A 14572-nucleotide genomic window follows, 5' to 3' on the forward strand; every position below is an offset into this window, starting at 1 on the left:
TCAAAACACAAAGAGATACACGATCCGAATCCAACAAAGGATGATACATAGGGTGACCAGTTCTTCTCCGTAAGGAGGTCTTGAATCCACGAGGGATCTTCCCATGAGGGGTCTTGAATCCAAGATGGGTCTTCTCCATAGAGGCCGCAGTCTCTCTCGTGGAGTATATCTGTATGGATGAGCAAAACTCTATCTCAAATGAGCTAAACCTATGCTAACCCTAGAAAGGAGGTGGAGGTGGACTATTTGTAGTCTAAGCCACGAAGGGGTAAGTGGAGAGAGATACAAGGCCAAAGGCCCGGCTGCACACAGGCAGGTATCGGACGTCCGGTGGGGGTTGGACGTCCGGAGGCTCGAGACGGACCGATCGTCCGTGGGTCGTCGGACGTCTGCTGAAACTGTTCTCTTGAAGAGGCACCGGACTTCTGGTGTCGTCGGACTTCTGTTAATATTACCGGTCATCCGACCACTATAGATCTCTTGGCTGGTCCTGGCGTGGTCGCATCAGACGTCCGGTGGACGTCGGTCATCCGGGTGATGTAGAGTGTCGGACATCCGGTGGCTTCCGGCCATCCGGTCACTGTAGACTCTGCAGCTCCTTCTTCTTCCGTCTTTGCTTCCACACTTCCCTCGTGGATGGTGTAGGTGTTCCTTGGTGCTTGCACTCCTCCACGTCATCCATAGCATTCCGACAATACCTATGCATGCACACGGGAGAAGTGTCAAGTAGTATACCATCCTCGAAGGGGTCAAATGAGCACGTGTAAAGGAGACGATTCACCTTTGTGTATGTGAAGTAGATGTCGCACATGTCACTCGCCGAACAGAATCTTGATATGTTGATGTCCATAGGATTCTCCGCATCATCTCCCCTCCCTTGGGAAAGATCCGACCTCGGATCAAAGACCAAATCACCATGGGAAAGAGATGGCTTCGCCATGTAGAAGTGGACGTTCACCAAGTAGTCATCATCTTCAAGCTTGAAGTGGGCACTCTCCAATGTTGCACTGTCTAGTTATTCCCTCAAAATGAGCAAGGACAACAAACACTTGGAAAAATAAATGTGGTTGGCGTTAGTGCAAAAGCAAGCATTCAAGAGGTGATTCACCAAAAAAGTGTCATCATCATGCAAAGCATATGGCATGTAAGCACATAAATTGAGCACAAGCAAAGATATCATGGGGACAAGCATGTAAATGTGAGGTAGTGATGCAAATATGTGTGACAAAGGAATAAACATCTACCTCAAGTTTATAGCAAGCATGGGCAAAGTGCTCAATGAAAGGTCTATGGTAGGCATAGGAATCATTCACAACACCAAATAAAATGAAGTGTCTAAACACATGGGTCAAGTGCAAGACAATCCAGGCATAATGTGCATGGGGTGTGGGGAATATCGTGTGGCACTCAACACAATAGAAAGAGCAATTGTTCATCATGTGTGAGGCAATCAAGGCAAGCATGTAGCAATCAATGGGACATGGCATATGTGAAGTGATGACATTGTTGCAACCAAACATATGGGAGGAGCAAGTAATCCAAGAATTGCATGCAACACAGAAGGCATATATATCATGATGCATGGAATGGTGAAAATGACAAGTCAAAGCAAGATCTGTAACAAGGGTGCAATCAAGTGGCCCAAGATGAATAATAAGTCTCATGGGGAAAGCAACACAAGTAGTATGATCCATAATATCCATGCTCATGGTTTGGGGGTTCTCAAAAGAGAAGGATATCACCTTGAAAGCATGTCCTTGTGCGTCCTTCACAATGCTGAAATACAAGCAAGTGCGATGTAGAATCGTTGTGGTAGAAGGTGGTTCGCTCTCAAGAGCTCGGATTGTCAACTCACGTGACGTGGAAGTTGACACAAAGTCCAAGTATCCTGCACATACACACAACAAAACAAAGAACGTATGCGCATGGTAGATAAACACATCATCCATCATGATGGTTCTCTTCTCTTGCACATAACCATTAGAAGCACAAGTGCATGAACAATATGATGCAACAATGGCAATATTCATGGCACAGGGTATATGGTGCAAAAAAGGAAGACAAGCATGCTTCACAAAAAATATGTCAAAATCTCTAAATATAGGCGAGAATGCTATGGGGGCAATCTCATGAGCAAGATTAGAATCATTGTTGCACTCAATACATGGCAAATTGTCTAACATGAGAGAGGCAACACATGGAGATATATGACAAGAAGCAATGACAATCATGTTGTGCAAAGCATGTAGATGGTTGTCATCAACCGCATGAAATGACCAAGTATGAATCATCGGTGATGCAACATGGCAAGCAATCATAGTAATCAAGTCGTGCAAACTAGTGGAGCGAAGATGCAACACACTCGAGTAAATCATGGCAATCATGTCATGTGAGAGAATAATAGGCATAGACAATGCACATGACATATCGCAAGCATGAACACAAAGCAAGATCATACTATCATCATAGGAATGGGACACAAAGCAAACATGGCAATACCTAGCAATATCTCCACCAAGCTTGCAAATACACATACAAGTATGAGAATCAATCATCATGTGTAATGCAAAGCATGGGTCACAAATGCATGGCAAAGGTATATGAATGAGCATATCATGCAAAGTGAACATGGCAAGATGGGAAAATGATATATAATGGATAATAACCCATAGACAACTAAGGTCCATGTAGAAGAAATGCGCGAAGTCTTTGCGCGACGAGAGCGTCGGGAACGACAATCCATGGGATCCCAAGTCATCATTGCTCTCTAGAGCCTGTTTTGTCAACTCGTGGGATTGCGAGGTTGACAATAATTCATGGGTACCTACACAAAAGATACACAAACGAAAGAGATTGTGTGTGTGGTAAATGTACGCATCATCCATCATGATGTGTATGTGCACGTGAGAGTTAGCACAAGATAAGCATCGCTCAAAGAAATTTGATGCATGGTATAAGAACATGTCATCCATCATGAAAGAATAGTTATTGTGTATAACACGATGGGGATGCAAATTGAGCATACAAGTATAAGGATCATGCAATGGATGGGAGTGATAAAAATCTCCTAAAATGTATGAGGAAACTATGGGGGTCTCCTCATATGCAATATTTGAAACATCATATGGAGAAAATGGAGAACATCCAAAACAATGCACATCCGAAGCTAAGTAGTCATGGCATGGCATATGAGATAAATGATGCAAAGGGAGCATATCAATATCATCACAAGAAAAACAAATGTCGATAACCATGGGCTTGTCATCTATGCCATATGTGCAAATTGGGTTTATTTTAATGGCATATGCATAGTCACTACGATGAGATTGCAAATATGACATATGATTGATCTCATGCATAGCATATGACAAGTCAAGCGGGTTTTCAAACATGATGTGACCTAAAGAATTGTCACAATAAATCCTATGTAACATGGCATCACAACTAATAGAATCCACATGAGAATCATCATACTCATCATAAATGGGTACATCATCACATGGCGAAGTCACACTAGCATGAAGCATGGAAATAGGTTGATCAACATCATGCAAGCAATCAATGTCAAGAATGTCCACTAGTGGGACTAGAGCATCACCTTCACCTATGTTACCTTGTTCATTCCACTCTAGTGGTGTAGGTGAGGTGGGTAAGACCAAATGGTGGTCAAGATCATCATCTTGATGGAACCATGTGGGGGTGCATCATATTCCACCATGGCCATTGTCTTGTCCAAAGGTAGGACGAAGTCGTCGAGAATCGGTGGGTCATCATATATGGGACCTAGCACCAAATGAGAAGGCACAATAGAGGTAGAGGTTAAGTCGTTAGGAATCATGGTGGCCTCACTCTCTCTATGTGGTGATTCACTCACTCCCTCAAGGTAGGTGCACTCAATGTCACATATGGTGGAGTCACTCATCTCACTCAAGTGGTGGGGGTTGTGGCTCTCCTCACATGGGAATTGTGGCAACACATCATATATCGGGCTAGTGGTGAAGTCACTCTCACTCTCAATATGGTGGCTAAAGTCACTCAAGTCAACATATGTCGTCATGGTCGAAGGGAAAATCCCATGCTCAACCATCTCGTTGTCGTCGTCGTGGATGAAGGCCGAAGATGGCACATCATCACTCTCACCTCCTAAGATGGAAGCATCATCCTTGCTCGTCACCATGTCGCTCGCCTCCAAAGCTTGGTCCTTGATGGTCTCCATAGTCATAGTCGTCGCCGCACCATCTTGAAAAAGAGTCGAAGTAGACTCGGCATCATCAATGCCACAAAGAGGGATGGTAGTGAAGTCGAACTTGGGAGCATCGTCTTGGAGCTCATCGGGCTTGGACATCATGGTGGTACTAGCCTCATGCTCGTCATCTTGGAGCTTGATCTTAGAAAAGTGTGCTTGGGGTCGAGAAGCCTTGACCTTCATGGGTTCTTTTCCGCCTTGAGAGCACCAATGTAGTTGTCGTCGAGGGACTTGTAGATCTCGAGGAAGATCGTCTTGGAGATGTCGTTGTGCAATCCCATCATGAAGTGGAACTTCATCAAAATGGGGTTGTCCACGCCAGCTCGTCGCAAGGCTTTCTTCATCTCCTTGAAGTACTCGTCGATGGACTTGGATCCTTGGGTGGTGTTCTCCAATTGGCGTAGAAGTTGTTCCATGTAGGTTGGAGGCATGAACTTGCGTCACAAAGCTCTCTTCGTTTTGGGCCAACTCATGTTGTAGGTCTCCGAAGCTGTGTGAAGCCACCATGTGGACGCATAGTCCTGGAAGTTCCTTGTGGCGCACTTCACTTGATCTTCGGGAGGAACTTGATGTAGCTTGAGGTAGTCGTCCATCAATCGCTCCCACTCGAGATACTCCTCGGGTTCTTGAGTCCCATAGAAAGGAATCGCGTGGAAGTCGCGGATTTGAGCTTGGGGAGCTTCTCTTGAGGTGCTTGTGGGCGAAGATGTGGTATGTCCGTAGGCGAAGATGCCTTGAAGTCGCTTGGCAAAGATGCCAAGGGAGATGGTGAAGTCGTTGAGCGATTGTTGGTGTTGATCTCTTGACCTTCACATCCTTGTTGGTGATGGTGTCGATGCCGATGTGATTTTGCCGGAGATAGTAGCTCGGAGACATGTTCTCTTGAGCGTCTTCTTGAAGATGAGGAAGATCGCTTGTAGGACTTAATGAGGGCTTTGATCTCCTCCATTTGAGCTTGCATCTTGGCATCGGTGGAGTTGTTCGTGGCATCAAACTCGTCGTTGTTGTTGTAGACCAAAGATGAAATACCTTGCCTATCCATCACAAGACTCGAGCAAATATGAGTGCGAGAAAGAGAAGAACTGTACAAAACGTACCTTGACCGATGTTGAAGATGGATCAATGATCACTCAATAGTGTAACAAGGAAATAGCACAATTGGTACCGATCCTGTCGATTTCTCACACCTACACAAATAAGGCTTATGGTGGAGCTCGGTGAGGATAGTGGCACAAAAAATTTAATGCAAAATGTTAACAAGAGTCAATAAAGTTGAAAGAGATTCACAAATTTGCAAGTGAAACAAGTAGACCAATAGCAATATGTGGTACACGGAAACACACACACGGATAGATAAATGGGGTCGTGCAACCAAGGAATGAGCACAAAATGTGGAATCCACGGAAAACGCTCGTGTTGCACAACTCAAGAGAGTCGCTAGCACGATTGCTCAATAGGCGGACACACACTTGTGCACAACCTATAAGATGCAAAATGTATGAACTTTCTAATCCCAAGTATGCTATGTATGTATGGTTCCCGGTGTTTCTCAAGATGATCCAAGATGATCGGATATGACAATCTTATGCAATGTGGTAGGATGCTATGGTTATTGCTTACAAGCTTATTTGCTCTCTTTCTCTTTTGCTTAAAAGCTTTATTATTATTTTTGTATGGCCACGATGCGGAATGCACAAACTAAGATAGCAATTGTGTATATGTGGGAACAAACTTGAGGCACACGAGATGATATGATACCAAGATGATAGCGATATGGTATAGTATGTATGCAATGGAAGGTGTAGCTCGATGATCACTAATGTGCACAAGTAATGTTGCCGGCAATATCTAAATGGCTAGTCTCGATAGACAAGTGACACAAAATGGGCTAGGGGTTAACAATGCAATGGCAGGGGAATATACAATGGAGGGATACCATGATGCCAAGATGATATCGATATGGAGGTTACCGTCGAGGGTTTCTCGTTTGTAAGCCATGGACGGATGATGGTGAAGTGGTCAATGTCGATGATGACCTCATGGCGATGATGAGTGGCGGTGATCTTGATGGAGATACCAAGATGATGGACACTCGTCCCTAAGTAGCCGAAACACCATAGGAAACGGAAAAAACCACGAACTCAAAATCTCAAATGACAAATGTCAAATGGTGGTAGCGAAATGCGGTAGTGGTGTTGCGGAAGCTCAATGGGATTTCAGAAATGTAATGATGGGTTATGCGAGTAGGCAATGCGGAAGTGGAGGTTATGGGGTTATGTGAGTCGGAGTTGAAGGTCACTGTCCCTAAGTAGTCAAAACACCTTAGGAGACACAACTCACAACACAAACAAAATTGGGTAAGTTGGAGTGGCGGAAGTGTATGGCTGGTAAGCCTATGCGGTAGTGGTGGTGGTGGTTGATGAAGAAACAATGGTCCCTAAGCAGCTGAAACACCTTAGGAGACTCGAATCACTACTCAAGCAACCACTAATGCCATGGGATCAGTATGGGTTAGGTTGTGGAAGTCGGTGGTGGTTATGCGGAAAATATGGTGGAAGCCCTAGGCAAAGATGCCAAAGTTCCAAAACTTCGATGGAGTCAAATTGTGTTGGAAGTATTTTTGTGGGAAGGGGGATGTCAAGAGCTTCAAAACGAGCTAAAGAACGTCAAAATCGGAATTCGGATGAATTAGTTATGACCGAAACAAAATTTCAGCGAAATCAGTTTTTACAGGTAGCGGACGTCCGGAAATGGACGGATGTCCGGTCGCGGGATGTCCGGTCCGGTCGGAAATCCGCTAATTTCAGCTCAGGATAGAGGTTCCAGACGTCCGATAAGGTCGGACGTCCGGTGGTTCCTGGGGCTCTGGACGTTCGGTAAAGGGACGGTCATCCGGTGGGTCTGGGTCAACGCGGGATGCGAGTTTCAGAACGCGATTGGCGGAAAATGGGGATTTGGGGATCAAAATTGATGAGATTTCGTGGATGAAAGATGGGGAAACTTGGGGATATGCTAGATCCACTTGAAACCAAGCAAATGCATGGATCAAAATCAACAAAACATCATCAAACCAACAAATCACAAAAAAAAATTGGGGCTATTTTTGGTGGGGAATTTTCGAATTTGGGAAAGAACACAACAAAATCAAGCTAGGAACGAAGAGGGGAGGCTCCGAAATCGTGATCAGCGTAGCTCATGATACCAAGATGATATCATGAGGCAAGCTGGCTCTGATCCAAGATGATGTAGGATGGAACCCTAGATGGCCGATCTTTCACGAAAGGAGCGGATCCCGTGAAGAACACGAAGAACACGAGGGGAAACACGAGAGAATCACTAAAACCAACAAGAACGATCACACATGTCCTAGATCCTCGAAACACAAAGAGATGCACAATCAGAATCCAACAAAGGACGATACATAGGGTAACCAGTTCTTCTCCGTAAGGAGGTCTTGAATCCACGAGGGATCTTCCCGTGAGGGGTCTCGAATCCAAGATGGATCTTCTCCGTAGAGGCCGCGGTCTCTCTCGTGGAGTAGATCCATATGGATGAGAAAAGCTCTATCTCAAATGAGATAAACCTATGCTAACCCTAGAAAGGCGGTGGAGGTGGTCTATTTATAGTCTAAGCCATGAAGGGGTAAGTGGGAGAGAGATACAAGGCCAAAGGCCCGGCTGCACATAGGCAGCTATCGGACGTCCGATGGGGGTCGGACATCTGGAGGCTCGAGACGTACCGGTCGTCTGTGGGTCGTCGGACATCCGCTGACATTGTTCTGTTGAAGAGGCACCGGACGTCCGGTGTCGTCGGACTTCCGTTAATATTACCGGTCGTCCGGAGGTTGTCGGTCGTCCAGCCGCTGTAGATCTCCTGGCTGGTCCTGGCGTGGTCGCGTCAGACGTCCGGTGGACGCTGGTCGTCCGGGCGCTATAGAGTGTTGGACGTCCGGTAGCTTCCGGTCGTCCGGTCGCTGTAGACTCCGCAGCTCCTTCTTCTTCTGTCTTTGCTTCCACGCTTCCCTCTCTTTGGCGCTTGCACTCCTCCACGTTGTCCTTAGCGTTCCGACAATACCTGTGCATGCACACGGGAGAAGTGTCAAGTAGTATACCATCCTCGAAGGGGTCAAATGAGCACGTGTAAAGGAGATGATTCACCTGTGTGTATGTGAAGTAGATGTCGCACGTGTCACTTGCCGAACGGAATCTTGATATGGTGATGTACATAGGATGCTCCGCATCAAAGTGTCTTCGTAAGATCCGATCTTGAAGGAAACTTGTACCCTATGCTCGACTTGGATAGTACCGGAGTCACTTAGCCATTGAACTTTGTAGGGATGTGGGTGCGTCATCTTGACCAATTGGAGTTTGGAGCAAAGTTCTTCACTTGCCAAGTTATGACAACTCCCTCCATCGATGATGACCTTGACGGACCTTCCATTGATGCCGGCCTTGGTGTGGAAGATATGGCATCTTTGGTCTTCTTCTTGTTGATGTTGAAGTGTCAAGACCTTGGAGACAACAAGAGCGGGGCTCGAATGTTCGTCACAAAAGACTTGATCATCTTCATCTTCGTTCACTTGCCGGTGCATGGCCACTTGCTCAAGGGCTTCCATTTCTCCTTCACTCATGGAGTCGTATGTACCATCATCGTTGAAGATCATGGTGCGCTTGTTGGTACACTCAAAGGACTTGTGGCCTCAGCCGCCGCATGTAAAGCATTTGAAGGAACTTGTCTTGATGGTCTCATTGGTTGGGGTAGAGGATACTGAAGCTCTTGGCTTGAAGTTGCTTGTAATAGGAGGACGACTTGAGGTTGTCGAAGTTTACTTATAACTTGACTTGTCGCCGTTGCTTGTAGATGGCTTGGCTGAGGTAGAAGATGTTGGACTCGTTGAAGCTTGGGTGTTTGAGAAACCATAGGACCTGGATGAGAACTTGGCATACTTGAAGTCATCTTGCACTTGACGTTTCGCCCTGGTAGCTTGATGCGCTAGCTCGATGAGGTCCGAGTATGGTTGGAAGTCGGTAGTCTTCTTGATTGGGTGATTGAGTCCATTCAAGAAACGTGCCATAGTTTGCTATCATCTTCCGTGACATTGGCTCGTATCATGGCAGTCTCCATTTCCTTGTAATATTCTTCAACGCTCTTGGTTCCTTGCTTGAGGAGTTGGAGTTTCTTGAAGAGGTCGTGGTTGTAGTATATTGGCACGAAACGTGCTCTCATGACATCCTTCATTTGCGTCCAAGTTGTGATGGGTGGTTCACCTCTTGCCTCTCGGCGCTCAATGACTTGTTCCCACCAAATGAGGACGTACTCTTGGAACTCAAGGGATGCCATCACGATCTTCTTCTCTTCCTCATAGTTGTGCAAACGGAAGATTTTGTCAACCTTCAATGCCAATGAAAGGTACTCTTCGGGATCATTGCTTCCATTGAACTTGGGCATGGTGAACTTTAGCTTGCCGTAGCGTTGCTCTTCATTATGTTGGGGTCATGGATGATGATGTCCTTGACGAGGAGGATTGTCTCCCTCAACTTGCTCTTGTCTCGGGGGATCTCTGTTGTCTTCTTGCTCTAGTTGAACTTGAGGTTCTTGTCGAGCTTGTGGAGCTTGACGATGCACTCGGGCTTGATAGTTCCTCTCTTGAACTTCTTCGCGAAGCACTTCTTGTTGTTCGCGTGTTTGACCATTGCGGTCGGCGAAGGCACGATTCGTGTCGTGAAGGGTGCATTGGGCCTCAAGTGCTTGTGCTTCACGTCGTTGTTGTTGTTGTCGGAGCACCTCGGCATCTTGCTCCTCTTGATGTTGGCGCGCTCGCTCTTCCTCTTTTTGTTGGCATTGGTGTTGCCATTCTCGTGCTTGCGCAAAAGTAGCTTGGTTTTGGTGGTGTTTTTTCTCTTGAGAGTCGTTGTCGTGTAGAGGATTGCGGTTTGCTTGACGGTCTTGGCGCGCGACGCGTCGAAGAGTATTCGATGTCGGAGTACTTGAGCCGGAGATGGTGTCGTAGGAGTGTTGACTTGAGCAGCTCCGTCTTGAGTAGGACGACGAGGTAGAAGAGCGGTTGACCATCACAGTTCGAATATCCTCCTTGAGAGATGGCATGGATGTGTCGAAGTAGTCTCTTGTACGTTGCTCAGAGAGTCGCAAGTCAGTGGCGAGGTTGTCGATGCGTTCGTTCATTGCTTGTTGCTCTTGATGCAAAGCTCTTTGTGCACCAAAGAGGTGGCTCTTTGTGACGTAGGAGGACAGGTCGTCGTCTCGCTCGATGAAGAGTGTGTTGGTAGAAGTACTTTTTTTAAATAAACCATTAGCTTTATTAATTGCAAATAACGGTTACATCGTCCATAAGAAGAGGTACAATTTCATCCATGGTCTCCTCAAAATAGTCATTTGTCACGGAAATTTTTGCTAATCTAGCTAGTTCATGAGCCACCTTATTTGCCTCCCTATTACAATGCTCAATCTAGTAAGAGGAAAATCACACGTCTAAGACCGCCGCCGCCGCTCCCGCTGATTGTCCTCCATTCTTCATTGTGTTGATGACTTCAATATTGTCTGAGTTGACATCAAGGCGATTGCATCCCACACTCTGTGCAAGTAATAAACCAAACCTTAGGGCCAAAATTTCCGCTGTTAGAACATCCGCACACCAGTCAAACTTCCAGTTTCCGCCAGCAATAAATCTTCCTTTATCATCTCTGAGAACTTCCTCAGCTATACCACTAACCGGTCATGATCAAACGAAGCATCAACATTCAGCTTAACAAGTCCCACGGGAGGTTTGGTCCATCCTCCCTTTTTAATAGATGCATTAGGGGAATGGGCATTTACATAGTTTGTTGTTATTGCCCTAATCCCCATGGAGGATTGTTGTGCGTTTTGAGCCTTACCTTCATGAACTAGCCTACATCTATCCCACCATAAATACCAAGCGGTTATAGCTATTAGTTCACGTACATTCTGGATTCCCATAGTAGCTATTTCATTATCTGGCTTCAAAAGTAAAAATTCTAGGATTGCTTCTCCTGTCCTATCAATAACACATGCTTCTTTAATCACCCCGCACATCCCCAGTTTGTTCCAAAACCTCTTTTGCCTTCTGACAGAGGAACAATACGTGTGTTGTGTTTTTCGATTCATTCGTGCATGAGGGGCATATGGGTGAGACCTTCATGTGTATATTGGCCAGTGTAACGCGGCATGGGAGGGTACCATGCAATGTACGCCAAATAAAGATTTTTACCTTTGCCGGACAAGACAATTTCCAAATCTTCCCCCAAATAGGGTTGACATTGATTCTACCCATGCCGTTTATATGCTGTAATTTGTTTCCATGTTGTTGGTTCCATTCCTCCAAATAGACAGATCGAACAGTGAACAAACCATTTATCATAAAACTCCATGCAATGAAGTCTTCCATGGTATGCATAGGAAGGGGAATGGTGATGACTCTTTGAGCATCAATCGGCCACAAAGTTTGTCTCACCAAATCTTCATCCCAACAATTCATAACTGGATCAATGAGATCAGCTACTGTACTGTGAGGACTCTTTGACAAAAGTTTCCCTCTTCTAGGGGTGATGATTTTCCTATCTGTACTATGAGGAATCCATGCATCTCTCCAAATATCAATTTTTTAACCATTTCCAACTCTCCAGATATACCCATTTTTCAGTGAATTAACTCCCGCCATAATGCTTTGCCAAGTACAGGACAAACCCTTCTTTAAACTTGCACTCATCAAGTCGCCATCAGGGAAATACTTAGTTCTCAATATAGTGGCATGTAAAGACTCCAGTTTATCAATAAGACGCCATTCTTGTTTGGCTAACAAAGCCAAATTGAAACAATGTATATCTCGAAAGCCCATGCCTCCTTGGTTTTTTGGTACACACATCTTCCACCATGCCATCCAGTGCATTCTTTTCTGATTGTCCTCATCACCCCACCAAAAATGTGACATCGCGTCAATGATTCCTTTCCAAAAAAAAATTAGGAATTTTAAAGACGAACATAGCATAGGTAGGTATAGCTTGAACAACAAATTTGAGCAAAACTTCTTTCCCTCCGGATGATAATAGTTTTTCCTTCCATCCATTAATTCTCATAATAACTCGATCAATCAGGAATTGAAAACAATCACTTTTATCCATGCCCACATTGGCAGGCAAACCCAAATATTTATCATTTAGGGCTTCAGTCATAATGTTTAGAATTGTACAAATTTGTGCCTTTTCTTCTACTTTTGTGTTTGGACTAAAAACATGCTAGATTTTTCAACACTCACCATCTGTCCTGAGGCGGCACAGTAAGAATCTAAAACTGATTTCAACGCCTCCGCATTCATAGCATTTGCTCGCATAAGTATCAAAGAGTCATCCGCAAAGAGAAGATTGGAAATAGGTGGAGCATCTTTGCATACCTTTATGCCTGAAATACTTCCATTCTCCTCTGATTTCGCTAACAGGGTGATGCGGAGCATCCTATGGTCATCCCCATGGACGTACCATCGTCTCACGAAGTGCCAAGACGACCTATGACTCGAGCTAGAGCTAGAGCTCTCAAGACCGAGGTGACTTCTCTCCTTAGTGATATTACATATGATCCTCTCGAGACATGGCTACTACCTAAGTCCAAGATGCTATGCATGATTAGGTACCAAGAGGACCCTCCCAAAGATGCACGTGAAGACGGACAAGCCGCCAAGTCCACGGATGAAGAGGAACGCCGAAAGGAGAAGAAGGCAGCTCCAGGACCCGGACATCCGGCCCCGAGCCCGGACATCCGGCCGCTGGAGACATCCACTACAGCAGCATTCCATCCGCCAAGAATCTACAGGCCCCGGACATCCGGCCCCAATGCCTGGATATCCGAACAAGCTCCATCCAGAGGACAGAACAAAAGCCCCGTCAGCCCGGACATTCGGCCTCAGCCCCGGACATCCGGCTCCTCCCGAAGGCCCGGACATCCGGCCCGATGCCCAGACATCCGGCCCCGTCTGTCTGCGCACAGTAAAGGGCCGAGGCCCATTTACCCTTTCGCCCCCTAGACTATATATACTCTCGTCCTATCTACGTTTTAGGGTCAGCAAAGTAGTAGCTCATTAGAGATAGAGCTTTGCTCATCCATTACGGATCTACTCCACGAGAGAGACCGCGGCCCCTCTTCGGAGAAGATCCCCTTGGATGCAAGACCCCCTTTTGGGTGACCCCGTCAAGACCTTCTTTGGAGAAGAACCGGTTACCGTGTATCGTCCCTTGTTGATCGTGGATCTTGTATCTCCTTTTGTGTTCATGGATCTAGCACGTGTGTGATCATTCTTTTTGGTTTTAGTGTTTCCCTCGTGTTTACCTTCGTGTTGCCCCTCGTGATTCCCCTCGTGTTCTTCGTGTCCTCGCGTGATCCGCTCCTTTCGTGAAAGATCGGCCATCTAGGGTTCCACCCTACATCATCTTGGTATCATAACCATGTTGATCATGATTTCAGAGCCTCCTCGTTGTGTTTTCTAGCCTTGTTTTTGGTTTTGTCCCTAATTCGAAAATTCCCCACAAAAATAGCCCCCCAATTTTTTTGTGATTTGTTGGTGTGATGAAGTTTTGTTGGATTTGATCTGCGGATTTCATGTGTTGCAGGTAGATCTAGCTTTTCCCCACCTTTTCCCAAATTTACATCCACAAATTCCCCCGAATTTTGCCCCGGATTTTACCTCTCCATGTGAAGTTCATCGAGTTCGTCCATGGATCCAGAGCCCGGACGTCCGGGCATCCGGCCCCTGGCCCCATCACTTCCATCCACCGCCCCGTTTTCCGTCCAAATTTTGTCAAATTTGGTTCCGGTGCCCACATACACTTCCGCATACCACCACCACTTCCGCATAGCACCGCCTTATACAACATACACCACCACCGCTTACCACTACCAACTCCGACAATTTTGTCTTGTTTGGTCTTGAGAATTTGAGTTGCGGGTCCGTGTCCTATTGTGTTTCGGCTATTTAGGTACGGTTCGACATCAACATCACCGTCGCTCATCTTCACCACGGATTCGTCATAAACAATGACCACTCCACCATTTTGACACCATACCGTAAGCAAGCATCGGTAACCTTGTCTTGGTATAGTGATACACCATTCTTGCCATTACATTGATAACCACCAAGCCTTACTTTCACGTACCTTACCCATCAAGACTAGCCATTGAGTATTGTCGGCAACGTGACTTGTGCACATTAGTGATCATACTTCCCATAGCATACATATATCATTGGTGCATATCTTGGTATCATCTCTTGTGTCACAAGGTTGTCATCGCATACACAATTGC

Source organism: Triticum aestivum, chromosome 1A, assembly GCF_018294505.1.
Source record: "Triticum aestivum cultivar Chinese Spring chromosome 1A, IWGSC CS RefSeq v2.1, whole genome shotgun sequence".
In the NCBI taxonomy this organism is placed as follows: Eukaryota; Viridiplantae; Streptophyta; class Magnoliopsida; order Poales; family Poaceae; genus Triticum; species Triticum aestivum.